This window comes from Ictidomys tridecemlineatus, chromosome 14 (genome assembly GCF_052094955.1).
Source record: "Ictidomys tridecemlineatus isolate mIctTri1 chromosome 14, mIctTri1.hap1, whole genome shotgun sequence".
In the NCBI taxonomy this organism is placed as follows: Eukaryota; Metazoa; Chordata; class Mammalia; order Rodentia; family Sciuridae; genus Ictidomys; species Ictidomys tridecemlineatus.
In genome coordinates, this window is record NC_135490.1 from 13,923,603 (window position 1) to 13,935,611 (window position 12,009).

The 12,009-nt window shown below is 47.3% G+C and overlaps 1 long non-coding RNA gene across 4 annotated transcripts in view; it reads left to right on the plus strand.

Annotated features, from left to right (window-relative positions):
- The window catches only part of LOC110598557 (uncharacterized), a 51,029-nt gene that overhangs the window by 5,929 nt on the left and 33,091 nt on the right, over positions 1 to 12,009 (plus strand). For all 4 annotated transcript variants that reach the window (XR_013430234.1, XR_013430236.1, XR_013430235.1 and 1 more), the window contains exon 2: positions 5,490 to 5,606. This is a non-coding gene — a long non-coding RNA (uncharacterized LOC110598557). The remainder of the gene's footprint in view (positions 1 to 5,489; positions 5,607 to 12,009) is intronic.

Genomic DNA, 12,009 nt, shown 5'->3' on the forward strand with positions numbered 1-12,009 from the left:
GGGAAAAGAAGGTAAAGTTATTAGGTTTCATGAAATCAATACCTGGAAAAGCCAAGTGAACCAAGTTAAAACTGTTACAAACTATAACATAATACAGAAAAGGCAGATCAAAAGCTATATTAAAATATCAGAAGCCTTCATACATACAAATAACCAGTTGGAGAATAAAAGGGAAGAAAGACACTGCTTATGGGGGTAAGCAAAATGATAACGAACAAACAAAAATGTCACAGAGCTATGAGAAGTAGAAGAGTGTGGTGCTGACACGTGGCTAGAAAGATCACTAATCTATCTTAAAAGATCCAAGACCAGCACCAAAAGCATGGGGTGACAGTGACAATGGCAGCCTTCACATGCCAGGTTTCCTGCTCTCACCTGCTGTGCTATGCCGCTCTTTCTTGCTATAGGTACATTTGAAATAAATGGTGGCATAAAGTAAATTCTTCAACAAATAACGCTGAAACAACTTTGTAGTTATCTGGAAAACAACGTAAAATCTGACTTCTAAAGCATCCCGTCTCCAAAATAAATCCCAGAAGAACCAAAGATGGACCAGGAAAGATTCAAAAAAAAAAAAAAAAAAACTTATAGGAATGTTCTACTGCTGTTAACCGTTTCAGAGTGGGAAAGGTCTTTCTTGGCTTCTTAAATATGACTGGAAAATTGGACTACCTAATTCTAAAAGCTATCTTCACGGTAAAATAAAAAAAAAATAAGTGAACTAAAAAGTAAAGGTCAGAAAATAAAATATTTATGACACATTACACCTATAATGTGTGCCTAAACACCAATAAAACAGCCTACAAGGGCTGGGGTTGTGGCTCAGTGGTGGAGCGCTTGCCTAGCATGTGTGAGACATGAGTTCAATTCTCAACACTGCATGTGAATAAATGAATAAAATAAAGGCTCATCAACATCTAAAAAAATAAATAAGCAGGTGTTGAATAAGGGGGCCTCCAAACTTCCGCTGGTGGGGATACAATCCATATGCTCTTTCCCAAAATGAGAGGCATGTGCCCCTGGGCTTAACAATTCCACTTGTGGGAATTCAGCCTGCAAGTACATTTGCAGGTGTGCGTGGTGGTGTTTGCATCAGGCTCTTTACTCATCATTGTATATAATAAGGAAAGACCATGGATAACTCAAATGCCCGTTTGCAGGGGCCTGCTCAGTCATGATGATCACCATGATCTGTCTCCGTTCAAAAGGATGCACAAGATTTTGGTGTTGATATGGAAGCATCACCATGAAATATTAAATACTGCAAGATTCTGAGTAAGAGGGATGGACATTGTATCAGTCAATGTTTGCTGTAAGAAAAAAATGAAGAACCTCTCTCTCTCTCTCTCTCTCTCTCTCTCTCTCTCTCTCTCTCTCTGCTTGTAAACCTATAGGATATCTCTAGAAAGACATAGGAGAAATAGCTAACAGTAGGTGTTTAGGGAAGGAAACCTGGGCACGGGGGTAGAAGGGACACTCACTTCCACATTTTGCACCTTTAGTATTTTAAAACATTGCTCTATAAGGACACTTATTTCTATATGTGACCTGGCAATGACCACCACACTCTAAGTTCTCATGAGGGTATCAGACGCTCACTTCTACTGAGGATGAATGTGTTTGGGTTTAAGAACTGGTCAGAGGGAATGCTGTATGAAAAGTAAAGAAAGATGAATGAGCAGGTAGGGGGAGATGCTCACGTGTAACCACTTTTGGGATAAGAAGAACAGGACTTTGTAGAGGAAAAGAGATAGAACCAAATGACCTTAAGTAAAAAAGAAAATAGAAACAAAATATAAATAATCCTAGTAGAAAAAAAATTGGAAAATGTGTGTTTTTTTTTTTTTAATTTTAGATGAGCTATATGTCTATACTGTCTGTATGATACTAAGGAGTCATACAAGGTGTGGGGTCATAACAATCCATTGTGTAGGATGGTCCCCCTGACTGCAGACCATCTGTCATGCCTGGCCCTGTCTTCTAAATGTCAGTAGCCCAGTGGCAGTCTTCAATAATGACAGCTAGAAAACACCCCACCAATTTGCAAAACCGTGCTGGGAAGATCCACCTGCTTCTTTCAAGTCTGAAAGACTCAAGTCAGCATGCCTCTTGCTTCCCTCCTTCCCCAGACTCCTCCAGTAGACTAGGAGGTGTGCTTGTCAGAGCTGGCTGCTGATAACAGGGCATATGCTGCCCCTCTGCATCCAGGTCTACCTTGCAAAGGGGCAGGGCTGGGGAAGAGGAGGGGGACCTGGGGGATGGAGAGAAGGGTCGAGGATGGGATCTGTTTTTGCTGAGGAGTGGATGTATTGTGAATGGGGAGGAGGTAAACGGTGAAAGTTTGGGGTTGCATGCCATTAGTAGGGAGCTGGGTGGCACTGACCCTGGGACATGTTTTCCCTGTGGCATGTGGCCACACCTGCCATGACCACTGGGCTGGGATCTCTAAATGGTGGACCCTGGACTTTGGCTCATACCTGAAAGAGGGGCTTCCAAACAGGCCATGTTTGGGGAAGGGTAGTCTCTAGTTAGAAAGACTGCCATAGGAAGTAGGTCAAAGAGGCATGAGTTCTTCCTCCCAAATAGGGCCACCCTCGGGCTGAGGGACTCCTGCTTCCTCACCTGGCTGACTTTGCCCTTCCCTGGTCTGCTGATGAGGAAGGGCTGCAGAATCTGTTGTCAGCAGCGAGCTCCTGCCTGGGTGGGTCCTAAGTCAGGCATCCTGGTCTAAAAGGATGTAGTCAACCAGTCTGTCCAATAATGGGAATGACTTCTATTGAAAAATGCATCCTCTGTGTCCTGTGCTTGGGAATCCTGGGACCCATGATGGCCCCCGTGACGACCCTACAAAGGTCTGGAGTTTGCCTCAGGTCCTTCAAATCCATCCAGCCTGAGACGTGGCCCACACCCCTTGACTCTTACTCACAGGACTGCATTGCCAATTAAAAACAAGCAACACACACGAAATTCAGTGGTGGTAGTTAAATTCAGTTTCGTGCCCTAGTTAAACCCCATTTCTTTTCCTCACCCTCTGCCCAGTCTTCTCCTTGGGTTGAGGAACTTCCAGGGTGGTCTGGGGCTAGGCGCCCACTCTACTTTTTCATTTCTTTCCCTCTCTTGCTCCACCAGGGTTGCAGTTTAAAGATATGAATGGACAGAGGGAGAGGAAAACACCTGCTTACCCCATTGGGGTTGGCCATTGGCGTGGCTGCCGGGCGTCAATGCCTTCATTTTGGCAGCTGTCGAGTGGTGATATCTAACAGGGCACAGGAGTTCTTTTGGAGGCTTCTGAGGCCTCTTGCTCCCCATTTCAGCTCCCTCTCTGGATGCCCACCCCATGATCCTTTTATTATTGGGTCCACTCACTTAGTAGGTCTGCTATTTTGGGCCAGGTAAGGCGGACACTTGCATAGTATACTTTGGTTCACAGAAATGGCCACTTCTTTGGCCATTATTAATGCTGGAGTCTTAGGTAGCCCACCGCCTCTCTCCCTCTCCTCTCCTCTCCTCTCCTCCACGCAGTTGTCTGTACTTCTGCTCAGGGAGTGATGGAGCATTTTAACAGGTAATTGACACCCGTCTTGGGAATGTAATAATAATAGTGATAGCAAATGTTTACATAGGCCTTACTGCACGCCTCGCTCCCTTCTAAAGTGTCACCCACGTGTCTTAGTCAGCTTGCCATCATGAACTTCCTTAGCCCAGGTGACTTAGAATCAGAAATTCATGTTTTTATGGCTATGGAGGCTGGCAGTTGGAGATCAGGGAGGTGACAGGTTGGGTTCTGGTGAGGGTGCCCTTTTTGGTTTGTAGACCCCTCATGGGGTATCCTCTGTTATCTCAACTTTACCGGCGTATAGAGCTGTGGGAAGCCTGGGCGCCGTCATCCGGGTGACACAGCTGGGCGGCAGCAGAGCTGAGGCCCGAGCACAGGAAGGCTAGCATCCTTAGCTATCCTTGAACCCCAGCAGGTGCTGCTGCTTTGGTCGCAGCCATTCTCAGCCAGTGCCCCCCATCCTCTGCTATATCTTGGGCCTGAAATGTCCCCCAAAGGCCTGTGTGTCAGAGGCTTGGTCCCAGCTTGGCAGTATGGGCAGGTGGTGGGACCTTAAATGGTGAGACTTGTGGGAGGCCTCCGGGGCTTACCCCTGAAGGGGATAGCGGGATCCAGTCCCTCTCTCCCTCTCTCTCTGTCATACCTGACCATGAGGTGACCAGGCCTCCTCCATGATGGGTTGCCGCCACCATCTGCCAAGCCTTCACTGGCCAAATGGGGCCAGTCTGCAGGGCCAAAATGAACTTTGTGTAAGTTGATTATTTCAGGTATTTGAGATAACAGGAAGCTGATTTGCATGCTCCCTACCCTCATGGGAGGGAAGTAGAAGGCTACAATATACCTCAATAAACTGGTAACTCAGGACTCCCGGGCTAGCCTCCCTCCCGCCATGGCTCATAGGAAGCAAAGGTGCTCAGGGAGGGTGGCAGCAGAGTCACTTGAAGCAGACACGTGTGTTTATCGTTACCCGATGGGGTCTTGGTCGTTACTTCTGGGGTCCCAGGAAAAATTCCAATGTCCTGCAACATCTGCATGGGAGAGAGCAGGGCTGAAAGTCAAGCCCCGAAAACTGGCTCTATTTACTGGAGGTAACAGAGACAGGAGAGCAGGTCGACTTGACAAGATTCAGAAAATTCAATTACATGTCATTCCTCTGCTCAGAGCTCCTAAATATCCCATTACCAGCACTCTACGGTCCGAACTCTTAATCTGGTTTCACCCTATTTTTCCCAAGTACTTCCTGCCTCCGCCCAGAGTGGAGTGTTCAGCCCAGGCCAGCAGCTCCGCTCAGCCACTTCAGAATCCCTGTTTTCTGTCCCCACTTTAAGACTGTGTGCTTCAAATGAGCTAATGGATCTGAAAGCCTTCTAAGTCGCATGTTGTACACCAGCCACCCAAACCAGCAACTTCAGTGGCTCCGTTTATAAAGCATCTCAAATGACTCCTCATAGATTCCCTCTGAGTTGGAAATTACTGTTCCCATTTAACAACTGAGGATGCAGAGTCTCACCTGGTCAGTAAGAGCCTGAGATGTTAGCAAACTCAGAGCTTCTGAAACCAAATCCCATGCTCCTCCTGTTAGTCTCTGGAAGGCGGGGGGATGGTGGAAAGGAAGAGGGAGCAAAGAGGAATAGGAGACACTTTATCTCTGATTTTTGTGGTTGGCTTAAAGAATGGAGGAACTGCTGGGAGGGGTGAGCTAAGCAGCCTCTGGATACCTCGATTTATGAAGGCCATGCTGCAAACTCATGGATCTTTGGATCTCTGGGTGAGAGAACTTTTATATCTATTGATAAACACAGTGGAGAGAGAGAGAGAGAGAGAGAGAAAGGAGTGGAGGATGGAATCTCTGAGGTTCAGAGTGCAGGGAAGATAAAAGCTTGTCGGACACTCAATCACTGCTTCTAACGATTGCCAAACACCTCCATCCTAGGATGAGGTCTCCTCGGGTCTGGCAAGCCTGTGGACACGACCCCGGCAGCAAACATTCTCTGGGCTGATCACTTCTCATGGATTATCTCAATGAATCCTCCTCCCAACAACCTGCAAGGTCGGTGTTAATATTAGCCACACTTTACCCAAGGAGAAAGCTCCACACAGCTGTCCTTATCATCCGTCCTTTAATTACTCTGAATACAGCTGGTTATGCAGATGTGCTCACAGTCAACTTCCATTGTTTCCCATGAGGAGATGGAAACAGAGTCAGGTTATGGCAATTCATATAGAGATGACCTCTGCTTAGCTTGGGAATGTATCTCTTGGCCCTGGGCTTGAAAACAGCGGTACCGGACATCTGGAGAGTTCCCCATGCAGTTGATAGAAACCTGATGAAGGTATCTTGTGATGCTCTGACCCCAAAAGGACAAGTGTGTGTGTTGGGGAGGTGTCAGTCAGTGCTCTTCCTCTTATGGGCTTTTGATGCTGAATACGACTCTGATTACCTCTCAGTACCAACATCCCCTCTTCTTCCCTTCTCCTGTCTTCTCACACTTCTTCTCAGTATTAATGCTGACAACCATCACTAAATAGAGGATTCCCCTGCACCAGGCTTCAGATGCATGTGCCCAAACCTCAGCAATGCCCTGGGGGACATGAGGTGGGTGTGTGTGTGTGTGTGTGTGTGTGTGTGTGTGTGTGTGCGCTAAAATTGGTCCTACCAGCTCACACAAGCCAATTGCTCGATTTTCAGTAATCCAGTGAGCTGACTGTTAAACAGAGCTGTTACTAAAAATAAAATGATATGAACTTGCAATTAAACAACATACATTAAAAACAAAGGTAATAAACGAAACAAAGCCATTAAATATTTATCAGCACCCCATTGGAAGAGCCATTATCTTTATTTTACAGATGAAGAAACTGAGGTTTGGAATAAAGCCCGTGTAACATACCTGGGAAGGGGCCAAGCAGAGAGGCAAATCCAGGTTGAGCTAGTCTCCAAGAAGCTGGCCTAAGGTAGCTGCATTGTACCCCCATCCTGCTGTGGGAGTGGGGGAGGCCGAGAGACTTAGTTCTACTAGGTCTGGGGATTGAACTCAGAGGCACTCGATCACTGAGCCACATCCCCAGACCTATTTTGTATTTTATTTAGACAGGGTCTCACTGAGTTGCTAAGTGAGTTGCTTTTGCTGAGGCTGGTTTTGAACTTGCGATCTTCCTGCCTCTGCCTCCCAAGCCTCTGGGATTACAGGCAGGTGCCCTCATGTTTGGCTCCACTAAGTCTTGATCTCAGGTTAGTGGGTGAATTGCTACTGCCACTCCCAAAGAGAGATTGTAATAGCTGATTTGTCTCCTCTACCTATGGTTAAAAAAATCATGCCTAAAGTTTGCCTGCTGCCATGCTGGGAGAGCAAGCAACAGGTACCCCTACTTGTTATAAACACTCATTTTCTCTGGAACCTCTTCTGCCCGTTGGGCAATAACACTCTAGAAATGTTCAGAGCCACAAAGCCTCATCCTTAGCAGATAAATCCATCTATTAAAAGAAAGAGGGCATTCCAACTCTTTGAAAAAGGACAAGAACAAGTGAGGACTATCTCCAGGGGTGGTGGAAATGGTAAGAGAAGGCAAAGAGGAGGTATCTGGAGATTCTTCTCTGAAAAGCTCCAGATCCATAAATATATCCACGGGAATGCAGGACAAAACATAATGTATAAAAGATTGAATAGAAGATATATTATGCTATTGCATAGCAATCCTGTCTGCAGGAATTTATAGCTTCGATATATTCCCCATTAAAAGTGGTTCAGCTAGCCGGTAGAGAAGCTCAATTCATCTCGCATCTGTTGCAAGCCATCAATATTATGGTTTACCCATTTAAACTGGAAATGGGACCAAATATTTGGGCTATTTATAATAAAAAAAATATGAAAATCTTTGTATTGGTGTTCATCTCCTAACTTCTTCAGTTTAATCAGAAGTTTGTTTACATAGAGCTCAGAGGAAATTTCTCACCTGTGAAATTGCTAGGATCCAAGGGGCCGTAATGAGAAATAATCCTGCATCTTTCCCCAAAGAGCTGGGCTTGTCCCTCTCTCTTGTTGAGTAGTAGCCCCAATAAAGCCCCTTAGTCCACAGGAAAGGCCAGAGGGGCCTTCCGCCTGTAAGAGCTTGCATTCAGAGTAAGGAAGGCTGAGCAGGCTGCAGGGTAGAAATGGGTATGTGTCTGAAGAGCCAGCTGTGGTGGTCACCCTGGAGGCCACCACACCTGGGACAGTCCCACACCATGAGAAGTTGTGTGCCTTGGCACCCAGAATGGTGCTCCCCAGGGCCCTCTCTCCTGCTCTTCTACTCTGAGCTTTTGCCTCAGTTCCAATACCTGCCTTTGACCCACCTCGAGGGTTTGAGCTCCTTCCATCTCTTTCCCCTGGCCCTGGAATCTTGACGCTAAGTGCTTGAATTCCAAGGAAACCCAAGGCCCTGAGGGAGAATCCCACCAACAGCTTGGGTTGTCTGAAATCCACAATGGCCCTGTGAGGCCCTGTCCAGGGAAGGATGAAAATAAGGACTAATTTCTTCGCTCATCTGTGCCTCGACCCTTGGGCCTCCATTCCATCTACTCATTTTGGAAGGGTCCTATCTGGGCAGCGCCTTCCTGCCAGAGCCCTCAGGTCAGAGGTACACAGGCAAAAGTCCCCTCCTCTGGGGCCATGTGCTCGCAGTGTGGCCTGGGCGCTCCTGAAGCCCTGAGCCGGCAGGGTGGGGGAGGTCCCCCAGCTCAGCCTCCTTGTGTCTTCCTCTTTGAGACCTGCAGGGTGGCATTCTGCCCTTTGCACGCATGCCAAGGGCTTTCTGGGCTATTTTTAAAAGCTCACCACATTTACTATCTGTGCCACTCGTTTTGGTGGTTAATCATCACTGTCTGAAAGAGTCACCTCCTGACAGTTCCATGTGCAGAGAAGCTGCGGTCCAGTGGCGAAGCAGGGTGGCCAGCGGACCTGGGCAGGAGCGTCTCAGGCCTTTATGACCAGCAGCCCCAGAAGGAGAGTCAGGCCAGCACACAGACACGTGTAGGGGGCGTGTGTACAACAGCCAGGCTACAGCCTTGGTTTCCCAGCGTAAAGTCTTAGCAGAGTCCCTTGGCCTCTCTGAGTATCCTTCTCCACCCCTGTGCAGGAGACCCCTGCTTTAGGCAGGTCAGGACTGTGGGCCATGTAGTCTCCCAGGCAGGGACAGGATTGGAAACATACCCTTGGTTTCTCTGTTCACATTCACTGTTCCCTGGCTAGAAAGATTAGGATAAAGATGACTGCTCATGACTGAGCATGATTTTCCTTTTAGGTCAGCCTTCTCAGAAGAGGGATCTATTTTCTTTTACCATTTGTACCCCCATGCAGGCTGCTTGGTGCCCTACCCAGGCTCTGCTTACTTGTGCAGAGCTGGGGACTCTCTTCCAGCTGCTGGGGTGCCCTGGAGGGCTGGATAAAGAAGGGTCTGCCGAGGGAAACTGCTTCTCCTGGGTGGGAATAACTAATAATAAGAGACCCCACCTTGGTCACAGGCCCAAGTCCAGTGTTTTAGCCTGATGGTTAATAAAGCTGAGATTCTGGCCTGCCCTGGCTCTATTTGTCAACCGGTCGGAGCCTAGAAAGTGGGAGTCGATATCCCCCCAAGCTCGATGAATACTGACCCGGTAGGATGGCTGTGCGGGTTAAATAAATCACCCTGAACAATTCCTTCAATAAACACTGGCCGTTATTTAAACATATGGACAAACTGAGTGACTTGAGAGGTCATCTGGGTCGACCGTCTGATGGCAAACCCTGCCTTCCAAGAAGTTGGTCTCTGGAGTCCCCGTGTTCTGAGTGTCAATAGTTACCATCTTTTATTTTCTCAAAGCTGCTTTCATTTCAGGGTATGCAATTTATTATTTTATACATAATAAATGGATAGCATTTGTATGAGCTAGGCACTCTCCAGATGACAAAACGAAAGCACAGAGAGGGTGCTCAACCTCCCCCAGGCGGCCGGGCTGGAAAAAGGCAGGATTTATAATCAGACCTGGATGAGTGTGCTCCAGTGTGGATGCTCTTCATTATTCAGGAGGCTGAAGTCCTGGCCTCTCCTTTCACTCTGCCCCACTCCATATCCCAGGGCCTAGCAGGGGCCACCCACACCCTCTCCATGGGCACTGAAAGACTCTGCTGTCTGCATGACAGGACAAAGGAAAGAGGAAGGAATTTTTATTCTTTAAGCCAATATCCCCTGGCCTCCAGCAGTCCCTGTGAATCCCTCCCTGGAAGATAGAATTGACTAGAAACTTAGCTTCCAGACACTATGCGCAGAATATTTTCTGGCTATAAACTGGTTATCAGCACTTTCAGCCAGTCAGAGATTAAGTATTTACTGGATTTCTCCTCTGCAACCTCCCTCAAGAAAGCCTGCTCTGTAGTCCAATCCCCAGCACGGCCCATCTGGGGGTAGCGAAGCAGCTGATGGAGGGGAGAACACAGAAAATGAAGATGAATAGGCTCACCTGCTCCCTCCTGAGCACGCAAGGAAGGGTGGGTGCCAGGAGCCACCTTGTGGGGTCTTCAAGGTTGGGTTGTCACTTGTAATAGAGTGCAACGTGTGCAACACGCATGTGTCCATGTGTGGACAGCGGAGGTTGGCTTGTGCCCACACGTGCACATGCCTGTAACCCATGGGGCATCTGCACACACACCTATGCCCGTGCACAGGAGGCACATGGCTGGGTCGTGAGGACTTGAGAACCTCTTCACCTGTCCTGGCTGCCCCTCGATCTTTGCACTTCTTGTTGCTTTGGGGGGAGCTGGAGATGGGCTGAGGGTCTGTCTGGGCTAGAATCTTTATTGGAGATGTGCAGAGGGATTCAGTTCTAGAAATCTCTCTCTCTTTTTTTCCCTCCTGCTTATTTAAATCTGTTTTTAGCTCTGCTTGCTTGTGGAATTACAAGACTTTAAGAGAAACCTTGAAGAGGATGCTCTTGCCAGTGTTCTGAAGCATGCAGCAGCTCCACCTGGCCCTGGCCACCTCTGACCACTCACCCCCAGTGAGGCCGGCCATGTACTGACCCAAGCATGGGCGCCTGCTCTGGCCCCTGCCTTCCGGCATGTCATTCCCCATACCCGAACACTTACCTCAATCCTGGCCTCCCGTCTACATGCTGATCATCCTGACACGAGGACCTCTGTTTAAGGTGTCCACCCTCATGGAGTTTTGTCTGACCCCAGCAGCTCTCTTGACCTTTTCCTTCTTGAATTTATTGGCGCCCTACTGTTTTGAGTTCTGAATATGTCGTCTTACAGTATTGGCCTTCTTGCTTTACTTAGGTAAGTCCTGTCTACTGAGAATGAGGGAAGAGAGATGCTTTAGAGAGCAGCTCATGAGACCATGTGAACATTACAGTGGAGAAGCCGGGAGCACTACCCGAGTCCCATCATTAGGGTCAACATCAGCAGGCGGGGTCACCTGGGTAGTGTGTGTCCTTGATGTGACAAGGACAGCTCTTTGGCTCTGTGGTCTTCCTCCCCCAAACACCTAACAGTCCAGTCATGAGGAAAGGATCAGGCAAATCCAAATTGAGGGATATTACACAAAATACCTGACTTGTGACCCCAAACTGTCAAGGTCATCCAGAACAAGGAAGGTGTGAGAAATAGTCACAGCCAAGAAGAGTCTCAGGAGACACGTGGCTTACCATAATATGAGCTCCTGGATGGGATCCGAGGCCATTAGGTGAAAGCCAATACAATCTGAATCCAGTAGGGACTTTGGTTAATAATAATGTATCAATGTTGGTTCATTAGTTATGACTAATGTACTGTAAAACTTAATAATAGAGGAAACTGGATGTAGGGTAAATGGGAACATCTTTCTGACATTTCTTTAAAACTGTTCCAAAGTAAAACGAAAAAGTTTATTTTTTAAAAAAGCACAGTAAAAGGCTATGGAAGAAGAAAACAATTGTTAGCATGGACTTAATAGAAGTTGCACCAAAAGAAATATCTGTGGTAAAGAAAGAAAGAAGATAACCTCCATCTCACCACACAGAGTGTCCTAGGTGTGAGCTTCTGTCCTGGGCACGTTAAGACACCTGGTCATACTGAGCCCTCCAACACCCTCCGAAGCAGACATCAAGAGGTTCTTTTATCATTTCCTTTTCCTTCTTTCTTTTCTTTTCTTTTTTTTTTTTTTAATAAAAGAATAATAGACTCAAAGACTCCGTGACTTAGTCAAATCCAGAGTGTCAAGTCAAGACCAGGCTTCTAGTTGATGGCTGGTTGGTCCTAAAACCAGGCTTGCCCCACCCCTGCAAGACACAGCTCTGAATCTTCTCCGCTGTCTTCCCCAACAGCAAAAACCATGGCATGGACGTTCCCCACTCGTCGTCTCATTATTATTCTTCCACGTTATTGGACACTTAATCTGTGCCAAGTTAATATTGCTGATTAAAGTAGATGAAACACATTACAAAAACTAGTACATTGCAG